The 21,387-nt window shown below is 38.1% G+C and overlaps 1 protein-coding gene across 1 annotated transcript in view; it reads left to right on the forward strand.

Annotated features, from left to right (window-relative positions):
* Positions 1–1,751: 1,751 nt before the first annotated feature.
* Positions 1,752–21,387, forward strand: part of fat2 (FAT atypical cadherin 2) — a 165,811-nt gene continuing 146,175 nt past the window's right edge. Inside the window, exon 1 of the mRNA XM_088080717.1 lies at positions 1,752–2,013. The gene's annotated coding sequence lies outside the window, so the exon portion shown is untranslated. The remainder of the gene's footprint in view (positions 2,014–21,387) is intronic.

The raw sequence follows: 21,387 nt of genomic DNA on the forward strand, positions 1-21,387 counted from the left end.
TGTGTCTGTGTCTGTGTCTGTGTCTGTGTCTTTGTCTGTCTGTCTGTCTGTCTGTCTGTGTCTCTGTCTGTCTGCGTCTGTGTCTTTGTCTGTCTGTCTGTCTGTGTCTCTGTCTGTCTGCGTCTGCGTCTGCGTCTGCGTCTGTGTCTGTGTCTGTCTGTGTCTGTGTCTGTGTCTGTCTGTCTGTCTGTCTGTCTGTCTGTCTGTCTGTGTCTCTGTCTGTCTGTGTCTGTGTCTGTCTGTGTCTCTGTCTGTCTGTGTCTGTGTCTGTCTGTGTCTCTGTCTGTCTGTGTCTGTGTCTGTGTCTGTGTCTGTGTCTGTGTCTCTGTCTGTCTGTGTCTGTGTCTGTGTCTGTGTCTCTGTCTGTCTGTGTCTCTGCCTGTCTGTCTTTGTAATTTTGTATTTTGAAATCTTCTAACGTTTGTATTGTTTATTAAAACTCATCGTGTGAGTCCCAAACAAACACAAAAATGTCCTTTTTCAGCCCAGCAAACATTCACAGACGGTTAGGGACTGTGAGTTACCTGGATTGCTCCCCCCGCCTCGTCCGTCGACTGGGCAGGTGTACTGGAGTCAAAGTCAAAGCGCCGGCCGACTCTCGTCATCAGCTGACTCGGAGTGCATGCTCACTGTTTCTGTGTCTTGTCGGTTCATTCGAGGATTCGGGTTCTCAGATGTGAAGATTCTTGTTTCTTAAATGAAATTCTGGCTTTAGGGGTTTGGATCTGAGGCACAGTCCCTCTCTAAGTAAAGATTAGGGTCAGCTGATGCTGTTTTAGGTTGTTTCTGGTGGAGCAGTTTACGCTTTGTGTCCTGTTACCTTTTATTAAATCAAGTATTTATCCATTTCTCACTGCGTACCCTTCCTTTACATTTTGTATTTTATGCCTGTCTTGGCATTTTTAAGCCTGATTTGTCTGGTCTTTATGTGATCCTTTAATAGGTATTTAAATCTTGCTTTAATGTCGAAAGCCTGGTGAAGCTTAATGTTGGGTTTTAGATGAGATTTTGATCCCATTTTGGTGTGTTTTAAAGAGATCCCTATCAGGAGTGGATTTTAGGACCATCATCAGTAGTGGACCCCAGGGTCATCGGGTGTTTGGGCCATTATCCCCAGACATTTGGGGTTTAAACTAGTCTTCCTGGGAAACCCCAAATTGTTTTTCTCTTTTGGTCCTTTTAGAAGTTTTAGGTATTTCAAATGGAACTTAAATTTATTAAAAGAATAAAAAAAAAAAACTTGGGGGATGATTCGATAGTTCCATATTTATTTATTTAATGTATTTTTAAAAAAATTTAAATCAAATAAAAATACACAAATAATAAATACATTATCATACAAGGGGGGATTCAGTCTAAACTTAATCATGTACTCCAGTGGGAAAGTGTTTAGTCCTTTTAGTGTGTTTTAACTAATTAATTAAATGAATTAAAATAAAAATAAATCAAATAAAAATACGAAAATAATACATAGATTTTCATAAGAGGGAGGATTCAGTCTAAAATTAATTATTTACTCCAGTGAGAAAATGTTTCAGTCCTTTTAGAGTGTTTTAACCAAATAATTCAATAAAATAAAATGAATTAAATCAAATGAAAATACATAGATTATTACATATATATATTTTTCTCTGTTGGTCCTTTTAAAAGCTTGGCAACATGCTTGGCAACGGTAACTAAGGGAGGCGGGGCTTAGTTGTGGGAAAGTTTGGCGGTCTTTTTAGACTGTCGATGCCCCGCCCACTCTTCCGGTCCACAGACAGTGCGCAGGTAGCGTCGGCCAAACACCTGAGGATGCTACATTAGCATTTCATTAGCTAGCTAGCTTACTGACAGCCCATAATGTAGCTTTAGAAAGACTTCGTAGAGGAAATCAACGCGTTTTCGGTGTTTTCGGTTGTTGTTTTTCACCGTCGGAAGACCTCAAACATTTCCCGTGTATCGTTCTTCAGTCTGTCGGTCCTAACGGCCGCTAACATCTTCGCCCAGAGGCTACAGGAAGGCGCGTCTACGGTAAATACCTGCTGTTTGTTAAAAATGCTGGTTTTAATTTCTGTCTGTTCGCTGTTTTTTGAGGCTGCTGGTTGTTTTATTGGTTGGTGTTTTCTGTCGCTGTTAGCTGGTTCTGTCATGTTGCTTTGTGCGCTAGGTCTGTTTGTACTGGTTGTATTGGTTGTATTGGTTGTACTGGTTGTTAGCATTGAATGAGCTTCGGTTGCTCTTTTTTGTAGCCGACTAATATATTAAAATCAATTCCTTTTAAAGTCCACCATATGTTGCTGTAGTAAAGAATATTAAAATAAACTGTAAAATTATATATATATATATATATATATATATATATATAATTATATAGAATATGTTAGAATAAGATAAGACAGAATGAAAACTTCTGCAGTGTGAAAAAGCTTATAAATAATAGTATCATATATGTGTTATCAATATGCAGCATATTGCAAAACATTTAAAATTGCAATAATAGTGTAACATTTACTGTGTGGTGTTTAGAGTGCAGTGTGGGGAGGTTCAGGCTTTTTTGTATGCACAGTTTTATAGTTTTTATAGTTTTATGGTTTACAGTTTTTAGAGTTTTACTGTTATTTATTGTCTGCATGTTTGTCCATCTCCGTATTTTAATTGAAGAGCATTTTGTCTTCATAAGATGTGTTAACATTTCTTATAGGCTTTGTGTAATTTGCCATTTTTTCCGATTTGAATAGTTTATTTATCCTTCCTCTTATCTATACTGTCCATGTGTATATTGTTTGTCTCTTTGGTTTATGTTTTATCATGTATTCTGCAGCTGCACTCAGTGCTTTCGCTATCTTATCTTATCTTATCTTATCTTATCTTATCTTATCTTATCTTATTTAAGATCTTATCTTACCTTATCTTATCTTATCTTATCTTATTTAAGATCTTATCTTATCTTATCTTATCTTATCTTATTTTATTGCAGAGTTTACACTGAACACCTTTTAAAGTGATTACCTATTGCAGGCAAATTTCCAACGCTGTAATAAAATCATGAGTTTTGCTCCTGTGATCTCGATCGTTTGGTGTAAGATGATCATAAAACTCAGTCCAAGCTTAAGTTGGTCTTTTCCTCATTTTGGCATTCAGAAAAAATCAAACATGTTTGATAATATTATCATTAGTTTTTAGTCTTTAATGACGTCAGTATTAACAACCAATAGCTGCTCACTTGAACTTTTACTATAACAAGACTTTATCTAACCTTTAAAAGACAGTATTAACAGTATTTTAACAGTCCTGCTTGTAGTTCATTTAATACATTGTATATGTTAGTGCTTTGCAGTACTTGAGGAGATTTCAAAAATAATGAGATATATATCAGTTACGGCGATATAGCCTAAAAATAGCCCAGCCTTGTAACGTATTTCATGGCTTTTATACGTTTCAATATGTTACATCATCAAAAGTATTCAATAACATTTCATAACATAACATATTTATCCATCATGCATCTGTACAAAAAGTGCAGCATAGTTAAGATCATCTGTCAGGGCTGTTCTGTCTTTTTTTAACCACAAGATGGTGACAGAGTACTGATTTTCACCCTCTGCTGGAGTAGTGTATTAATATCTGTGTGTGTGTGTGTGTGTGTGTGTGTGTGTGTGTGTGTGTGTGTGTGTGTGTGCAAATACCTGCTGTTAAAAATGTTTTAATTTCTATTTGCTGTTTTTCTGTGGCTGCTTTTTTATATTCAAATGTAGTGTCATTGCTATTTTTGACACTGGTTAGTGGAAAATGTTCATTGTTGATATCTGTAACTGAATTCCAATTCATTTCCAAATCAGCTTTTACTTTAGACTTCTATTTAAACTCATTAACAGACATTTATAATGCATTTTTGACTTGTCTTTGTAATTTGGAGGAATTGGAACAATATCTACCGCTCAGTTCTCACTATTCAAAATGTCAGTGGCTGATTTCAACAACTTTTACGAGCGGCAATAATCATTGTAGATGTCTACATTTGTTCCTAGATTACAGGTATAAATGTAATTCTAAATATCTAAAATTCAGTTATGATTAGTCATAGTTAAATTATTGATATGTCAGCATTGAATAAAGACCAGTAATAATGTAATTTCAGATATATGGAATAGAATCTAACTCGTGAAAATTAAATTTGTAGGTACATAAATATTTGAGATATACAGTTCCTTTTATAATCAATCAGAATTTGAATTTAGATATCAAAAACAAAGTAATCCGTTATTCAAGACACACAAATCATTGTCAAAATTATTGTGATATTTGATTTTCTCCATATTGCCCAGCCCTATATTTTACAGACATCTTAAATTAACATGTTAACTTATAAAAATGACATTATAACATGTCAAAATATAATTTCCACTATAAAATGTAACTCACTACTGGCCAGTTGATTAAATGTTGAAAGGGCCATACTTGTTGCTGTAGCACTGACTTCATGGGAAACTCAAAACACTTGGGGTTATTTGTCAGCCTGATTTATGAATCTGCATTAATTTGGATCCAGACTGCTGAGCTTGGGCTCTGAGTTGAGGCTTTCAGTGAGTTTAATATGCTTAAGCTGATGATTACCTGCTGTGTTGCTGATGTGACGTGGCCTGCTGGCTGGATTTCTGGGATTACATTTATCCATCTCACTCTTACAGAGCTCCTATTCCCCCTTTTTTTTTTTTTTTAAAGTGATTCACGATTCACTTGAATAATTCTGTTTCATGTGTGCTGACTCACCAAAAAGCAGCTAAAGAGATAATGTGATTATTCAACGAGAAGAAACCTGCATGTGAGCACTGCTGAGACCAAAAGTATTACTAATCCTCTTCAGGCGCTGTTTCCTAGTATTGCGGTATTCCAATTATTATTTTAAGTGATGGATAGGAATGAACAACAACCTCTTATGAAAATACGGTTGTCAAGCTGGCACGCAGGATTTTGAAGAATCTGACGCATATTCTGTATGATGAATATGAACTTTTATTGTCAGGCAAACATTTTAGGACAAGTAGATATAAGAACAACCATTTAAAGTGGTCCTTTATCCCAACATCCATAACATTATTAAATAAACAACCAGTCAGATTTTTACTGTGTTGTGTTTAGAGTGCAGTGTGAGGAGGTTCAGGAAATCACTGCCTGGCTTTTTTTTGGTAGTTTGCAGTTTTATAGTTCTTACAGTTTTATGGTTTACAGTTTTTAGAGTTTTACTGTCATTTATTCACTGCATGTGTGTCCATCCCCATATTTTAATTAAAGAGCATTTTGTCTTCATAAGATTAGTTTACATGTCTTATAGGGTTTGTGCAATTTTCCAATTTTTTTTTTTTTGATTTGAATAGTTTATTTATCCTTCCTTTTATCTATGCTGTCGATGTGTATATTGTTTGTCTATTTGGTTTATGTTTTAGCCTAAAAATAGCCCAGCCTTGTGACGTATTTAATGGCTTTTATACGTTTTAATATGTTACATCATCAAAAGTATTCAATAACATTTCATAACATCATATTTATCCATCATGCATCTGAACAAAAAGTGCAGCATAGTTAAGATCATCTGTCAGGGCTGTTCTGTCTTTTTTTAACCACAAGATGGTGACAGAGTACTGATTTTCACCCTCTGCTGGAGTAGTGTATTAATGTGTGTGTGTGTGTGTGTGTGTGTGTGTGTGTGTGTGTGTGTGTGTGTGTGTGTGTGTGTGTGTGCGTGCGCGCCTGCAGTGTCTTTTCTTGATTAGAATAACCCAAATTTTATTCACAGTTTTGCTCACAATTAATATATAGAAGAAGAAAAAACATGTTTAATCCCAGGGGTACTCGGTGTACTCAAGGGTACACACTCCGATACACACTTTGATTCATAACCCAAATTCCTGTGGCCTGAGCCACTGCTGCCTTAATAGATTAATAAATGAAAGTGATTCAGTTTAAGGAGGCTTTATTTGCACATTGTAAAAAAATTTAGCAAACTGTTTGCCTTGAAAAAAGTGATCAAATATAACTCTGGGTTTATTTGTATTTCTGTTTGTTTAGTTTACTAAAAATTAAGTTGTATTTACTTTTGTGAAGTGAATTTTGTGAAGTTGTTGCAACTTAAGAAGGAAGGTAGAAGGTAGATGGCTCCCTCAAGGTCAGTCCGTCCAGTTCAACAGCTTGATCTGGGATGTCAGGAGTTAACCATGTCTCTGTGAAGATGAGCAGAGCAGTCCCAGATCTCATCCACTTCACTCTCCAGCGATCAGACACCAGACAGAAGAGGGCTTGGTAGAGGAACAGCTCCGCTCCGAGTCAGGCCAGCCTCACTGTGATACCGACTCCCCTTCCTCTTTTCGTCCGGCACTTTCAGTTTCGTTTCTCCTCTCCGGTCCGACCGGCTTGTTGGCGTATGCCGTCGGTGGGGAGCCTTTCGCGGTCCGTATTTAATTCAAGCCCCCCACAACCTTTCCGCATGCTGATAAGTGCCATTCTGTTGTAGAAAAGTTGTGCTTCAGCAGAAGGGCCCATGGTGTTAAAAAACGTTGCTGAATGAGCCTTAATCGCATCTAATCCACTTTTTTCTCCTGCGAGCAGACATTAAACAGAAGAAGGAAGAGGATCAGCTCTCGGTCCAAGTCGGGTCAGCCTCGCCGTGATACCTGCTCTCCTCCCTCTCTTCGTCTTTCGCCTTTGGTTTTGTTTCTCCCCTCTGGTCTGACTCTTTTCCCAGAATGCAGCAGGGTTAACAGACTGTGTGTGGGGTGGCTGCTGTCTTGAGGAAGTCCAGTATCCAGTTGCAGAGAGTTGTACTGAAGCCCAGAGTGTTAAGTTTTCCAGTCAGCTTCTTGGGAGAGATTGTGTTGAATGCTGAGCTGAAGTCAACAAACAGCCTCCTGATGTAGCCGTTCTTATTCTCCAGGATAGTGAAGACTGAGTGAAGAGCAGTAGATATGACGTCCTCGGTGGATCTGTTGGTTCTGAAAGCATACTGTTGAGGGTCCAGGCTAGCAGGGCTGCTGTCTTTGATGTGCTGGAGAACCAGTTTCTCAAAGCACTTCATCAGGATGGGGGTAAGAGCCACAGGGCGGTAGTCATTAAGACTAGACACAGCAGACTTTTTGGGTACAGGAATGATGATGGCTGTTTGAGGCAGGAGGGAACAGTCTCTTGTGAGAGTGAAATGTTAAAAATGTATTATAACATGAACTAGCTGATCATCACAAGTTTATAGTACTCGTCCTGGAATGTTGTCTGGGCCTGCGGACTGTTTATACTTGTTTATATTTTATATTTTATATGGTAGGGAAAGTGGCCGGTCCTCTGGAGGCGGAGTAGACTTCACAGCTGAGTCCTTTTAAGGAGGTCAAAGCGAGTGTTTAATGTGTTAAGCTTGTCCGGCAGTGTGGCCTCACATATGATGGGAGCGCTCCTGCTTCTGTAGCCTGTGACATTTTGAATCGCCTGCCACATATCTGTAGTGCTGCTGCTGTTGAGGTCTCTCTCCAGTCTCTGCTGGTGTCTCCTCTGAGCCTCCTTGATGCCAGCTCTCAATCGTGCTCTGGCGATGATGTGTGCCTCCTTGTCCCATGACTGAAAGGCAGCTTTTTTGTCTCTGATAAGAGCCTTCATCTCCCCATACATCCAGGCGTTCTGGTTGAGGAATGGAAGTAGGCATAAATTAAAATTTATAGATATTTACTTTTTCAAGCTAATAGGCTTCCAAGATTATTTTAACTAAGATCAACTTGTCAGATTTTAAACTACATGACCATAAACAATTCACTCATATTGACCTTTAATATTAATGACAGACATGTCCAGCAAATGTTGATTTTCACCTTATTAATTATTTGAGGAACACTTGAGGCTAAAAAAATATCATCTATATTTTTCAAAACATGTCTGTCAGAATCATTTTATCATTCACACTTCACTCTGAGAGACGATTCAAGCACTTCATTGAATTTTCATTACCTGTGGTGGCTGCACAGTGTGGCAGCCCACTGGCTTCACACACACACACACACACGCACACACACACACACACACACACGCATGCACACACGCACACACACACACACACACACACACACACACACACACACACACACACGCATGCACACACGCACACACGCACACACACACACACGCACACCCACACACACACACACACACACACACACACACACACACGCATGCACACACACACACACACACACACACACACACACACACACACACACACACACACACACACACACACACACACACACACACACACACACACACACACACACACACACGGTGCAGGGCTGAATAGGTATTGTGTATGTGACGGGGCGGCAGTTTAAATAGCCCACAGTTTAAACTTCCACTTGCACACCTGAAGGCTGTGATTGACTGAAAGCCGACTGACAGAGCGAGCTGTCGCCTCTGGGTCATCTCCGAAAAAACCTCCCCACCTGAGACTGATGACATGTTAGTCAGCACAGAGAGGGGATGTGTTCGATTCAGGGTTTGGAGGATTATTTTCATCATTTATTATTATTTTTTATGGATAATGTCCATTTTACACATCACAATACTGCACGTGTTTTTAGTTGCTCTTTACAGAGTGGTGAAGGGATGACGTATTTTTGTAGGCCAACCCAGAAGTCACTGGTTCCCTCGGATTTTTGATTATCGCCAAAAATAAGTTGTGTGACGAACACAAGTGCGTGATACTTACATGTTTTGTTGAGCGTGATAATCTTCATAGATGAACACATCAGACATCACAACTACAAACACTGTTAAAACATTAAAACACAATCGAAAAATATTATAAACAGATAAAACTATAAGTTGTAGCGCGACTGTTGCTGTTTCTGTGTCCGTGTGATGACGTGTAACGACAAACACTGTAGTCTGATTTAGCCGCTTATTAGCAACCGCCTTTTTTAAAAAAAAGTTCAAAAATTGGGTTTATACAGACGTATATTATGTTGAAGAACAAACCGTCTAAATATATTTAGCCAGTGTTAACCACAGACCTTATTTAAAGCATTTTACCCCAAAAAATTAAAAAACCCAGAGACTTTAAGACAAGGGAACCAGAAGTGCAAAAATGCTAACAGACTTTGCGATTTAGGACTCATTAATTCACCACTATATTTGTCGTGTATGAAACTATATCTCACCTGAAAGCACCAGAGGGCCGACTTTAAAGCTCCTACAAACAACACTCAGCATCAAATTTGAATTAATTCTGCGTCCTTGAAGGAAAAATCCTCTTAGCATCAGTTCTTTGTTGTTTTTTTATAAATATAGAGGATGTCAACACGAGGCGGTGACAGAGCCGGGTGCCTCGCAGTGTCTTCACAGCTCCGCTTTGGTGAAACTTTTGGTAACACTATAAAGTTTAACACAATAGATTTTGGGGAGACTTAAATCGAAGGACTTCATGTTCTTCTGTGACTTGAAGAAACTCAACAACTATTTTCTAAACTCTTTGAAATCGCTTTGGACAAAGTCAGAAGAATGAAGGTCACGCTGACAACAAAGGTGTTTTTTTTCAGTGTTTCTGAAAACGAAGCTTCAGTCAGAGGCTGACAGCTGTGACAAAGTGAGCTGTTGCACAATGAGTCCTCCGAAACAAGTTTAATAATGGAGCGTAGCGTTTTAGTGTCTGTCAACACGTTCTCATCCCAACTCATCAAATATTGCGGCTTGGTTAGTATGATGCACTGGGTATCCTCCTGCGTCTGATCATGCAGGACGGTGTGTCACTTTTTTTTTTTAAGGGACTGTTGGACGTATTTTACGTGTTTTCCGTTCTTCATTTTTTGATAATTTGGCCGTGTTCATGCGTAAATGTAGTCCAGATTGTGTATTTGAGTGTAATCAGTGAATTTGCAGCTCAGCTCCTACAATAAGTCTAAAATACACTGTGGAAACTAAATAGTTACATTCAGACTGTTCAGGTGAAAAAATGCTCCATTGAAACCCATTCAAACTGACATTTTTGATCCCACAGCCATCAAAGCAGAAAAACATGACGTGTTTTATTTCTGGGTGTCATTCTGGGCTTTTGACTCTGAATTTGTCATTTTGACTATTTTCCACCTGATGAGGTTTTTTTTGACCATATTTGGCATATGGAGGAAATACATGCTATTTCCACTAGGTGACCTGTCACAGTCAATGTAGCTGCTGATCACTGACATATCCCAGACTGTGATAGTGTTTTGTTTTTTTTTAAAAAATTGACAAAAATATTTTTTCATCTAAAAACTTAAAAAAACATAGTGGCATCATGACAAAAACCTGGTATTGAAACGGTTGAAAATTCTGAAAATTAATGAATATTTGATATTTATGATTAAGACCAATATTGGTAAAAAAAAAATATTTATATAGAATATTTTTTAAAGCTTGATTTTGAAAAGTACATTTAGTCTGCAATACGAGTGTGTGATATTAAAGCGAGCACTAAAGGGTTAATGACAGACGTTTTCAGAATTTTGGCATAATCAGAGTACTAACGTTTTGGTTCTTGTGACATCCTAGTGTGTGACCATTTTTTAAATATTTTGACCTGACAAATATCTGAATTTCCTCAAGGGAAAGTAACTGGCCTCTGGAGAACTACTCAGTCTGCTGTATTTGTTGGCTTTATGTCCTTTAAATGTTAAGATTTTCATGTTACATGTTCAGACTTCTCGTCTCTGTTCCTTCTGATGAAACTCAAAGTTTATTTTGAGTGTTGGTGTTTTCTGTATCTCTTAATCTCGCTGCTCAGTTTTTTATGGTGCTTTCAGGTGGTCCTCGTAAAGTCATAAAGTCAGGAAATACTACGTCGTATTTACTGGCTGTTTGCCTTCAGGTGGTCATCAGTCACTGATAAATCCATCACATGAACCTCACCAGTGGAAACATAAACCTCACTGTTTGCGCTTGTTAGCAGCCTGGATATGTTGCTCACAACTCAAGGCACTGCTGCAGGCTTCATGTTTTTGGGTTGTCCCATTTTTCATCAACATGATTTCTCAAGTAGTTATTCCAATATTTGTGCCAGAAATGCCCAGGATGGTCCCTAAAATGCTGACTTGGGTATCAGTGAATGTACGCAAGACCATTCACGGATCAGATACCTCGCAATTTATTAATAAACTTTAGAGTCGTTTCTAGGAGTCAACCGATATTGGTTTTTCAGGGCCGATATCAATACCGATTAGTGGTAGTTAGTGAGACCGATATTTGGAATCGATATGCATTCACAATAAAAATTTTAATCTTTCTGTCAGTATTTAGAGTTCACAATATAAAAAAACTCTAACACAAAACTTTGTTTAAATGAAACTTTCAACATCAAGTTCAACATCAATGAATAAATAAAAAAATAGCTCCTTGAATTTTTACAAAGTAAAGGTTCCTCCCATGCTGACACTTTCTTTGCATGTATTGCACTCTGCCTCCCCTGCTGTTGGTTGAATGTAATATACACACTTTTTTTAATCAACGAATTTCATAGGCGATCATTAAAATAAAACAGCAATACAGATAATCGGCAAAATACTGAATGTAAGCCCTGATAATCAGATAGGCCGATAATCTGTCGATCCCTAATTGTTTTTCGCCCCACAGGCAAAATTACAGTTTTCCTGTAAATCGGAGCTTCTTTGCTCCTTAGATTTGTTGGTAGGTAGGTAGTTTACATTCGGAAAGCCACTGGAGACCTTTAAAACCCGAGCAAGGTGGCTAGATTTCTTTTTAAAAACATGGGAAGAAAGCAATAAGCAATTCAAGAAGAAATCACCTAAAAATCAGCAAGAAATTAGTTTTTAAAAAGTGTACAAGAAAATTAACTGAAAATTTGCACAAAAAAAGACAATTATTAAACAATTGATCTGTACATTATTTTAAATGTATGATTATGGTAGTTATTAATTTAGTTTTCTGGACCTTTTTCCCAAGCGTGGATTCAAAACTTCCAGATGATCCGCTCAACTTTCACAGAGTTATGTGATGCAATAACAGCTCTTGTAGCTCCTGCTGCATCATGAGGGAGCCAGTTCCTACGGACACACATAGACACAGCATCATGTGACCTAGAAAAGACTCAAAAGGGTTTCAATAGCAGTTTTGCAAATTATGGCTTTTTCAAATTGCCTGAAATACCACCTCATGTGAATTTTTTGTAATAAATAAATGGGAGTTTTTTTTTTTTTAAATTGACATGTTTCGTCGTCCATAAAATGATGAAATTTAATACCCAAGAAGTCAAAGGTCAACTTCACTGTGACACATAATGTTCTGCAGAACTCTCCTCCCTTTGTGTCTGGACATAATGATGTGCTGAATGTAGCCTGACCTTGTTTTCAACATCAAACCAACACAATCCTGCAGATCATTGACGGTTTACTGAAGCTGCTCAGCTGCAGTTTGTCAGCAGAGCTAGTCTCTTTTTGTTCTTTGCATCCTGTTTGCTTCGTGACTCGGACTTTCCTCCTGAGAGACGTTCTGCAGTCAGTGAATGTATGAACGGTGATGAAGACTGTTTGACCTTCTAGAAATGGACATGGACAAACACTTGACAGCATAAAGCACTCCAGTCCTTGAGAAGTGAGCGAAGTGTGTGCTGATTAAAAGAAGAGAAGGTTGAAGGTTAAGATCTCGTTTCTTTACTTCTGCCTTCCCTCGACGGCTTTTTTTTGTTGCATCAAATCGTTTTTACAGTTTGTGCTTGTATCATCCTGCAGCACATGCATTTGAGTTTTAACATCATTTGAACGGTCTTCATCACCATGTTTGTGTCTTCTCAGGCTGGTTGTGGTTCAGTTTCATAGAGAGCGTCTTCAGTTGACGCCCTGCTGAATCTGTGTTGCTGAAACAAACTCCCAGTATGAGATGGGGGCTCTGTGCTGGTGCAGCTCTGTTTTGTATATTTTACATTTTACTTTCTGTTTTGTGTTTATATTGTCCAGTGTTTTACAGTCTGTCTTGAGTTCTTTGGTTGTCTGTGCCAAGGAGGTCATGTTTTTGGTTTGGTTTGTTTGTCAGCAGGATTCAGGACTGCTGTCCTGATTTTCATGAAACTTGGTATAAAGGTGTTGCGTGGGCTGAGGAAGAACCACTTAAGGCTGATCTGAATCATACGGAAATTGTTTTTCACTTTTGTTAACATTTAGTATGTTTACATGATGTTAGAAAAAGTAAAATGATTGTGTTACGCAACTAAAACGGGACTTTAAAAATCCATGTAAATATTTCGGTCTGACTAAAATTGGACTAAATTGAATTTATCAAAGTCGGACTAAAACACTCAGATCATTTCCTCTGATAAATAAACTAAAGTCCCACAACACCGGCACAGTGTAAGTGATGTCCTTCTGTGGCCGCAGAAAAACATACTTTAGCCACCTAAAAAACTCAATCTGAGTGTAAATGTCGACTATATTTGGATATTGTCTCCAGCAGCTGATGGAGGCAGCAGCAGCTCAGCGTTCAGTGAAGTAAAATTATGTTTTTCTCAGTTTGGTGTTTTTTTTTGAACGTCTTCAAATCCCCGTCGGTAAGGGCTGTCTGGCAGCGAGGTAAACCGCTGAAAATATTCAAAATATAACATAAACTTAAACTGATATAGATTACTTTTAGGTGCCTTCAAACTGATCAATGAGGGCAGCGCTGTTTGATTATCTACGTGACGTTTTCTACCGTAAAGTTTTTGTAAATAAACAGTTATGAATGTGATTCAGTTGCCACGCGGGAGGCTGTAGCGCGGCCTGTTGTGGCCGTGCCGTGGCTGTGGCTTGGCGTGGCCTACCGTGGGCGTGGGCGTGGGCGTGGGTGTAGCGTTGCAGTGCCGTGGCGTGGCTGTAACGTGGTGTTGACGGACTCGGTGGAATTTCAGAGGTCAAACCATGTTTGTTGTGATGACATTCTGTAGTTTTATTTAGCCGATTGTTAGAAACCGCCTTTCTTAAGACAAGTTCACGTGTCATATTTACTGATGTATTTTATGTTGTAGAACAAAACAGGAAAGTCTCTTCAGCTTTTGTTAATCACAGATTTTATTTCACACATTCAACCAAAAACACATTCAAAAAACCCATTGACTAACTCATTTCTGGGTTCTAGGACTCATTCGGGGGTTCTCTGTTCAGGACAGCACTCATAATTTGGTCTTTTTATGTGAAATTAGCTCACAAAATTCACAAGTCCCTAAACTTTTTTCTGGCTGTTTCTGGTCTTTTTCCTGCGTCATGTTGTCGGGTACATTGTGCCACTTCAGTGTCTGTGTTCTGCGTCTCTCCCTGTAGTTATTTTCTCAGTGGGTTGTGTGTTTATAGAAAGCAGCAGGCCTGCTGCAGAGTCTGCCAGCAAATATTCCTCCCACCACCCGACGGCCCCGTTCCTGCGCGAAGACGAATGCCGTCACTGCTTGAAATCCACAAATTGCTGTATAATTTACACATCGACATGCTGTTAACGACCGTCACACCTCTGTCATACGACAACAAACACAACACTCAGCATCTCGCCGTCTCCGCAGGCGGGTACATAAAGTTCCTGCATATTGATCGCTGTCATCTTCCTCAGCCGCACGACTTTATGTGTTATCTTTCAAGGGAAAGTTGACTGAGTTTAATGCTTGATTTCATTTTATTTTGCTTCGTATGCATACAGTATGTTTCACAAACATTAACACCTTTGATTTGAACGATACGACCACAGCAAACTTTCCCCCTCTCTGAATTTGTTCATTAAGTGTGTGTGTGTGTGAGTGTGTGTGCACGTTGGGGGCATGTTAAGCCAGATTTAAAAGGTGTTTCATTAAAAGATATCCATGGCTGCTCCCGCTCTCTCGTCCCTTGTGGCTCATTTAGCTGCAGGATAAATTCATAGAGAGCGTCTGCTAAGTCTGCGACTGTATACAGGACTAACATTAAGATCTCCACACGTCTGTATCTCTGGTTTTATGAGGCCGTTGTGGGCGACGTTACAAATCAATGAGCTCGGCTGCTTTGTGGTGATATTGGATTTTTACAGGATTTATTGCATCAGTGTGATGAAATGCGTTTTTTTATTTATTTGACTGCATGAGACACACAGACACTCCTGATTATTCGGTCTCACATGGATTTCCAGGACATTCAAATTTACTGAATCACAATATAACACATTTCATACAACAGGGCAATTCAAGGTGCTCTATAGAGCAATTAAAATATAAAATATAATAAGGGATACAGATTTACAATAAAAGACTAAAGACATAAGATCTAAAAGGTAAAATTAATTCCTAAATTATTTCTAAAAATTAAAATTAAAACCATGATTAAAAACAGCAAAAGTGCAGCAAGAGGTGCAAAGATAAAAATATTATTTAATATCATTACATTAAATTATCATTATTTATATAATAATAATAATAATAATAATAATAATAATAATACATTTAAAAATAAATTCACTAAAATTAGCAAACTTAATTCTTGTGAATGCAGTATCTCAAGAACACCTTCTGGGAATTTCTTCCAATTTGGCACAAACATCCAATTTTACAAATTTTCACAAATGAGCTCATTAGAATTTGGAGTCCACATCATTTTGTGAACTTGATATCTCAAGAAGGCCTTGAGCAAGTCTCCTCAAATTTGGCACAAACTGCCACTTGGACGCAACAATGAACTAATTAGATTTTGGAGGTCAAAGGTCAAGGTCACTGTGACCTCGTCTGTGTCATTCTTGGGAACAGCATTTCTCAAGAGCACCTTGAGGGAATTTCCTCAAATTTGGCAAATCTATTTGGACTCAGTGATGAAGTTTGATGTGTCCATTTGCTGCTTTGGCTGATGAGTGAAGCAAATCTAGCAGCCACTTGCATATTTTATCAGTATTTGGCTGGTTCTAATTTCCAACCCTGGTCAAGGTCACTGTGACCTTGTGTCTGCTGCATTTTTGTGGATCCAATGTCTCAAAAACACCTTGATGAAATTTCTTCAAATTTACACTGTTGGATTTGGATTTAAGGATGAACTGATTAGGATTTGGTGTTCAAAGGTCAGGTCACTGTGACCTTTCTGGCAATAACTCAAGAATCTATGCGCTAATTATGACAAAATCCTACACAAAAGTATGGCAGGATAAAATGATGACATTTTATATTCAAGAGGTTAAAGGTCAGCTTCACTGTGACATCGTCATGTTTTCTGTCCATTACTCCACTGGTCTGAAGAGGCATAAAACCGTGAGGCGCTAATTCTAGTTTACTGTAAACATATTCGCAGTATTTCCTTGACTTTCCTCCTTGAAGAAGAGACAGACATTATATAATGAGGTCTAAGTTTTTTTTTGGCAGCACTGTGATTAATAAAACACGACGAGCTCATAGATGATGTGAAGGTGTTTAAATCATAAGAAGAAAAGTGTGTCAGGTGACCTGCTGTGCTCCCGTGCAATAAATCACGGTGAGTTTTGTTCTTCTCGGTTCCTAAAGCTCACGGAGATTCTTCCTCTTAGCCTTTCCCACGTCCCCTTTGTGTTCTTGCTTTTCAGGCCTTCGTGCTGTCAGGTAATGTGTCAGCCGCTTACTTTACATCTGCAATCTGTAGGTGTGACGGAGGACCTTTGTGAGTCTACAAACCGCGATGAATGAATGGCAGTGAAAGCTGAATAGCTCTCTGATAAACCTTGACACCTCCTCACTTTTCAATCACACAAGAAGCAGCTGCAGCCGTTCAGCTTTTTCTCTCTTCAGCAGCTTCAACCAACAAAAATACAAAACTAAAGTAGAAGCAGTTTTAGCTGGTAAGAGGAGGAGGAGGACACAATGTCCATGATTCCCAAAAAACAATTTAGAAATGTGGACTCAGACCACAGCACATTTTCCCACGTTGTGTCAGTCCATCTCAAATGAGCTCTGGCCCACATTATTTCTGTTTTTTTGGCAGTTTTTCAGGAAAATATGCTTGAGTTTGGAAAGCATGTCCTCTTTAAAAATAATCCAAATATTTTCTTTAAAAATGGCCCAAAATGTAAAGGAAAGAAGAAAAAAACATTAATGTTTTCTTTAAGAATAAAATATTTATCAAAAATATTTAATGAATAAAAAAGCACTAAAATATTTAAAGAACAAAAACAACCCAAACATTAAAATATTCAATGAAAAAAAGGCTGTTTCAGTAAAATAAAATGCCAAACATAAAAAAAACAAAAAAAAACATTTTTAAGAAAGAAAATTTGCTAAAAAGTTTACTTTAATAATTGTACAGAGGCACATGGGTTAAAAGCAAGACTAAAATAAGAGTATTAAAATGAAAATGAAAAACAAACAAAGAAATTAGCGATTATCAGTCTCGTATCGGCCACGAGAAGCTGGAAATGATCGGGTTATTGTATCTGTTGAATAGTCATTATCGTGCATCACTGGTTATGATGTCTTCATATCTCACTTAGGAGTCAAAGGGAACCTTTAACCTTGACAGAAATAGTGATTTGATGTATATCGTGATATATATATATATATCGACTGATATGAAAAAAGTTATCGTGATAAGACTTTTTTCCATATCGCCAAGCTCTACTTAATAGTCGATAAAATGTAAATAGAGTAAAAAAATAAAAGGATAACAAATAATAGATGAAAATGTAAAAAATAATACAATAACATTGCGTCCAGTAAAACAGACTAAAATGTATAAATAAATAGTCAATATATAAATAGGTAAAATTCACTGTCCTACACAAATCCTACACACTGGACCTTAAATACAACAATTTGTCCAAAAAAACCACATGTTATGGAGGACTCGCGTAAATCACCACCTGTGGGTCCAGAGGACTCACTACTCTGAAAACCTGTCAGCATCAGTGTGTGTAAATGTTTGCGTAGTTGAGAGAGGATTACTCCATAAGTAAGATTCAAGTCTTTGCAGGTTGATTTTGGCAGCTTGTTGTCATCGGTTACAGACTGGAAGGAAAGTGGTGTTAAACTTCTGTAGGCTTTGAAATTCTCTTGTTGTGGAACAACAGTTGTCGAGGTGCTCGGCGTCCAAAAACAGAGACTGTAGCTGTTCGCTCATGTCAGAGTGTGTAACCACGCTGACAGTAAACATGGAGATCCATCAGGCCTCGCTGCTTTTTAAAAAGGAGCTGTGACTGAATAAATTGCTGATCTTCATCCAGATAATGTTGTATTAATGGAGTGATGAATGTGAGTCCATCTCTGCCGCTGCGTGTGATAAACAAGCGGCCGGACGTGTCGGTCCTGGTTCTGCACTAAGTCACGCTGACAGGAGCTGTCCAGGGCTGAAGGTTGGGTCGTGATCTGCATTTAAACTGTCGACTCCCCAGATTAACTTTTTTATTACCACTCGCTCACACTGACGGGAAGCAGAGGAGACGGAGGACGCTGTGTGTAGCTGCGTGTTTGTGTGTTTGACAAAGTGATCGGTTGTTAACTGAAAAAAAGGAATTTAGTTGTTTTGTTTAAACATTATTTTAATTATTTTACACTTTAGGATGTCTTTTATATCAAGCCATTTTTTCGACGCTGAGTATCCACTGCAATATCTACTGTGCAGAGCTTCCACGGTCATGGAAAACCTGGAAATGTCATGGAATTTCACAGTCACATCATGGAACTTGTAAAAGTTTGGATAAAATCATGGAAATGTGCTATGTGTAATAAATTAGATTACATTAATGTAACTTAACAGTGAATTTATTAACGATGTGAGACAACGTTGAATAACAACGTTTTGGTCATTTTAATTTATTCATTTTCTCCTCGCGCTCCTTCTCTCCCCTCATGTCTGCCCACGAGACATAAATCATGTTTTAAGCACTTCAGGCTTTAGAGGAGGGCCAAACAACTTTAAATGGCCGTATTTAGTATTTATTTTACTGCTGACTTTTAAAGAAAACACGTCTTTAAACCCACACCTGCAATTTTTTTTTCTTTACAAAAATTGAACTAAAATGATTCAATAAGAAAAAAAACTTTGTTTAAAAATGTCCATCAGAGAATTATGTCTGTTTGTTTTTAAATCCACCCACAGATTCTCTTCTGATGTGCCGAATTACCATTATTAGTAAATACATTGATTTTATTCAATATTAAATTACACACTGTGATGGATTTTATCCAGATCAGTCACTTCTACTGTAAAATGTAATTGGGCCGTTAATTCCTGCCATAAAACGTATTTAGACCGGGTAGAATAGATGAAATATGATCTCATTAAGAGAAACCAAGCCCAGCATAATTTCAAAAATGAACATTAGAAGCTGCTGAAACGAGGAAAGTGGGCAGAGTGTGAAAATCACAGGATCGATAAAATCTCAACAAAATGCACAGATAACGAGGAAGAGAAACACCACGTTTAAAACAAGTGAAACAACATTTTCATTGTCACTTTCAAAGCAGTGGAGCCTGTTGAGAGGATGTGTTATACGTGTGTCTGATTTTAAAGACACGAAGCTTTGATGCAGGAGAGGTGTGTCAGTAAGAGGCAGGTGGTTAAATGAGTGTGAATGTAATCCTCTAACAGCACTAAGTGAGAGTGTGTGCGCCTTCAAAGAGGGGAGCTGTCTACTCGTGCAAGCAGAGAAAAGGTGTAGATAAATGCGGTTTTCCATTAAGCCTCAAACTAATAAAAACAAATATAAAATACGCCCAATGTAAACGTTTCAACTTTAAAAACTCCCATTTATCGCAAAAAAGGCATAAAAGCCTTATTTTGCAAAACTGCAGTGGAAAACCTTTTTTTAGCTTCTTGTATGTCACATGATGTAAAACAAAAATACCGCATGGTATGTAATATCATAATAAAAAAAATTAAAAATTCACAGGTGGACATGAAAAAAAGGTCACTGTAACTTCACAAAACATTTTATTTACTATAAGTCAAGAATTCACACATTAATTATGATGAAATTTAATGCAAATGTCTAACAGGATAAAATTATGACATGTTATATCCAAAAGGCCAAAGGTTAATTTCACTGTGACATCGTAATTTTCGGCAAAAATGTCTTTCGGTCCATTACTCGGCATCATGTCTCAGGAGTAGAGGATGAAGTAAGTTGGTGACACTAGTCGGTGAACTGCTGATTGCAGAGATCTTCTGTGTGTGAAGCGTTCGTGTTTTTACGGACATGGATGGAAACTGTCAGAGAAACTTGACTTATTCAGAACCACAAGGCGGTTATTGGGACTTCACAATAGTCCTATAGGGAGATACCATGAAAATGTGCACGTTTATCTTATGAAATGATGCAGTTTTTCTCCTTTTTGAATCATGAAAAGATGGTCTTCTTTGAAAGCTCGTGTCTGAGGTTTTTTTTCATCACTTCATATTTGACAAAGCGCTTCTCCGGAGGAAAAAACATGATTGTTGTTCCCATTTTATATATATATAAAAAAATCACATTCCATTTTCACCAAACAAAACCACTGAACACACAGATGCAGTGATAAAATTGATTTTCTCTGGAGAAAGTTTTCGTATTGTGAGGGAGTGCAAAGAGGAGACCACGTGTTTGGAGAGCCCATGGCGAGCTGACTGACCCCTCTGAATCATCACTTGACCTGCAAAGAGCGAGAGCGAGCACGCTGAGCACGCTGAGCACGCTGAGCACGCTGAGCACGCTGAGCACGCTGAGCACGCTGAGCACGCTGCTTCTGCTGACGTCAGAAATAACGTTTTTGCAGTCATCAGACAGGATGTACTGTTTGTATGTAACAACATGGGCCTCAAACTCTTTTGCACTGCGGGACATTTAATTGAAAATTTCAGTTACAGCAGTCAAACAGTTTGTTGCATTTAATTTCGTTATAAAGATTACAAATTATTTTATAGCTTGGTCTTAAAACATTGTCTGTCTGTCTTTCCCAAGCTTGAGCAAGGAAATTTGTAACAAAAAAACCCTTTCTGAAGCACAGCTCAAGGTTTTCATATTCATCCAAGCAAAAGAAGTCTGCATTAAGTAACGACGTTTTAGTAAAAAGTAAATTTCTCAAGTCATCATACACAGGGCAACAAAAAAAAAAAGAGCCTCATGTGTTCACACTGTAAACATCCTTTACTGGACAATAAGTCTATAATTTTGGCTCGTACTATTTATCAACAGAACATTATTCTTTAAAACATCTTGTCTCTTGTCTCCCAAATATCACAGAGTAATCTGTTGATTTGGATGAAAGATTTGTTTAAGCTGGAACTGCAGAAGTAGATGAAAAACCGGGATCAACAAAACCAAAGGCATGGCTGGATGCTGCTGCAGGGGAAGGTGGAATTTTTTTTTGTAACTGTGGTTCAAACAACCTTTAAATGTAGGTGTGAGGGAGATCAGGTAGAGAACTAAAGATGAGCTGCAATGAATGCTGGGACAGAGAGGCAGAGATTATGC

This window comes from Plectropomus leopardus, chromosome 8, assembly GCF_026936395.1.
Source record: "Plectropomus leopardus strain MGB_pleo_1.0 chromosome 8, ASM2693639v1, whole genome shotgun sequence".
NCBI lineage: Eukaryota > Metazoa > Chordata > Actinopteri > Perciformes > Serranidae > Plectropomus > Plectropomus leopardus.